The 3,144-nt window shown below is 41.5% G+C and overlaps 1 long non-coding RNA gene across 1 annotated transcript; it reads left to right on the forward strand.

The window, feature by feature from the left end:
• The first annotated feature begins 386 nt into the window (after nt 1–386).
• Nucleotides 387–1,909, forward strand: LOC139827925 (uncharacterized). Its single transcript, XR_011739064.1, has 3 exons — nt 387–771; nt 865–937; nt 1,714–1,909. It is a non-coding gene; the product is annotated as an uncharacterized lncRNA (long non-coding RNA).
• Nucleotides 1,910–3,144: the final 1,235 nt, after the last annotated feature.

The following is a 3,144-nucleotide window of genomic DNA, read 5'->3' on the forward strand; positions in this document are numbered from 1 at the left end:
GTGGTTGTTTGCGGGTTTCTGAGTCAGTCTGATACCTTGGGAAAAGAGCTGCTAGGTCTTTCTGGAAAATGGAATGCAAGCATTTAAACATTTACCCACTGAAAGGTGATTAATTAACTTTCTGGGATGTTTTCTATTTGGCGTAATTTACTAGAATGCATCCATCAGAACATTTAATTTAGAGACACGCGCACAACTTGAAGAAATGCCATGTCAGTCAAAGCCACCATCTTTACCCAAGTTGTGCTGGAGATGACTACACACGGTTCCTTGCCAGCTGTTGTAGTCCCCAGGACTGTCATAGCTCATTGTAGGAAGCAGAGAGGCTCAATGGCAAACTGATGCCTGTGTGCTGCTTGACTGCCTCCTTTTTGGATTAACAAAGAGCAGGTAATTTTATAACTACTTCTTCCCACTAGGAAATCAGGCAAAATAAAGCAGTTTCACCTTCTTGTTGCATAGTACAAATTTTGTACGTTAGAAGATGGTAAACTCTGTTCACTCAGCTAGCAGTCATCTAATAGATTTGAAGCTTTTTTTTTTCTCAATTTTTGAGCTGGTGGTGGGGATATGACAGGCCAGCATACTGCAAACTCAGGAACCTGCTGCTATCGTGGGTCTTCTAATTGTTGGAATTTAGTCCATCAGCTGCAGTGTTTTCATTCATGTTGACTAGTTCAGCGCGATACACGAGGAGAGAAAGACATCCTCTGGGAAGATGTCACCTTGGTAACACCTTTGGAGATTTGCAGTGGAACCTTGAGGCTGAATGTGAGGATGGACTGTAGGGTGATGTGTTATGACAGCAATTCTCATTCTTTTGCTCATGGTGGTCACTGGGAAATCCCTTGTTTTTCTGTGCAGGTGAAGGGCGGTGGAGGAGGTCTGGCAGAAATCACAGCAGGGGAGAAGGTTCACAAGAAAGTGATTTTCCCAGGTAGGTGGGCTATGGAACATAGACCAGAGCAGAAATACAATGAGCAATCTAGAGACTGTTGATTCCAGCACGCCTGAAGCAATGTATGGCCGAGATTGCAGTGCACTTGCAGCATTTCCTTGTCTAGACCTGCAAAGTTAATTAGCTGTTTAACATTTTTATTAGTCTAACACCACCTTTGTACTCTTCACAGACTTTGTAATAACTTTCATGTATTGCTGTAAGTCAGTTCAGACCCTTGGCTTAACTCTGTGCTGCATCTGTGCTTTCATTTATGTATCTAGGTGTTTGCCACACATACAGGTTTTTTGTCCTCAACCTGATTCTGTTTCTATTTTACTTCATTTTCATCTTCTACCTATTGGCAATCTCCATTGCTTTGCTCATTCAACACCACATTAATATTATTTTTTCCAGAAGAGGATTTTGCCTTCTGCCATTTTTTTTTTTTTTTTTTAAATTCTTGACAGGGAATGTCATTTGTCCCCAAAGCCATCATCTTTCATTCCTCTTGAATTAATGAAAGTACTCCAAATATAAGTTGGCTTCCTGGACACTGCATTTTAGTTTTTGGTCCCTACATTTTCTGAGGGATTTTTCTGGAATGATGAACAGGAAAACACAAATATGATAGGACAAAAATTGGAGTGTCATCGGATTGCTTTGTTGAATGATAAAACCTCGCAAGGCAGACACTAGACATTTTAAACCAATTCAGATTTTTTAAGTCTTTCTTGTTGTTGGAAAATTCCCTTTCTTGTTTTGCTTCATTCAAGTGCACCATTTTCAGAGAGTGGACTGCAGACTAAAATGCTGAAGATCTATGTAGCTTCTCTGGGTGGAGACAGCCAGCAGTGGAGTCTTTCAGATGTTTTCCATTGCCTCTCTCTTCTGAAGCGATGATAGAAGCCTCTCAGTTCTCCAGGATTCTCACCTTACTGCATGCAATGATAAGACCTCCCTCATCTGTAAGCAATGTCTTTTAAACAGATCTGAAGATTATGCACAGCAACAGCTCCTTTATTGCTTTTAGAAAGTATGAAAATATATATTCTTAAAACATGGCTCTGCTGGGGTGGTTTGAATAATGAACTTCTACTTTACCAGATAATGTACCACAGGGGAAACCCCTTATGCCCTTGAAGGCATATGCCTTGCATGCTGTGTATCAGCCCTGAGATAGATATAATTTTTTATCAATATCCCTTGTGTTTAACTTTTCTTCCATGCCCATTCCATTGCCTTATTACTTACTTACATCTGTCATGTCCATTGCATAGGTTAGTGTTTACTGTCTCAATGTGTTTAATTTAGAGTACAACTTTATAGTACATCTCCTTTACTCTTTCTACTGTCTCACTGTGAATTACTGCTGTTTGGCTTCTGTTCATGCATGCATCAGGATTTTGCATTTTTTTTTTAGAAAAAACTTTTTTCCCATTGTTTACTTGTGTTCTCAACCTCAGTTTTTTTTCTGAGGCAGAATTTCAGTAAACAAAAAAGGGTTCCGTCTTTATCTTAACCCTATCATTAAATTGTGGCTTCCAGCCTGTTACAACAGGACAAGGGGTGACGGTTTTAAAGTAAAGGAGGGGAGATTCGGGCCAGACATGAGGAAGAATTTTTGACCCTGAGGATAGTGAGACACTGGCCCAGGTTACCCAGAGAGGTGGTGGATGCCCCATCCCTGGAGATATCCCAGGCCAGGCCGGATGGGGCTCTGAGCAACCTGATCTGGGTGAAGATGTCCCTGCTCATGGCAGGGGGTTGGACTGGATGAGCTTGGAAGGTTCCTTCCAACCCAAACTACTCTGTGATTCTATGTTTGTTTTAAGACTGTCCAAGCAGTCTTCAAGTGCAACCTGACAGCACAGAGACAAGACCAACAACAGAGGCTCTCCTGGCTGATGATGGAGAGTTGCATCCCTTGGTGTGTAGACATGCTTCTATGCTCCTGGCCTTTGAATGAAACCAGTACGGGTGACAGTCTACCCACTGCAGACTATTTGCTTGTTTAGTGGCACTAAGGTTCAGCTGGCACATGCCATGTGAGCAAGTAAGGTCTCTAAATGTGCATCTGCTGTTCAACTGTTTTATTTAATAACAGCTGATGCCAAGCTCTAGTGCAACTCTCTGGCATACTCATTCTCTGAGCACAGACAGTTGCAGATTTAGAAAATAATTGAAATTGGGACTGCCTGATAAAA

This window comes from Patagioenas fasciata, chromosome 4 (assembly GCF_037038585.1).
Source record: "Patagioenas fasciata isolate bPatFas1 chromosome 4, bPatFas1.hap1, whole genome shotgun sequence".
Lineage (NCBI taxonomy): Eukaryota > Metazoa > Chordata > Aves > Columbiformes > Columbidae > Patagioenas > Patagioenas fasciata.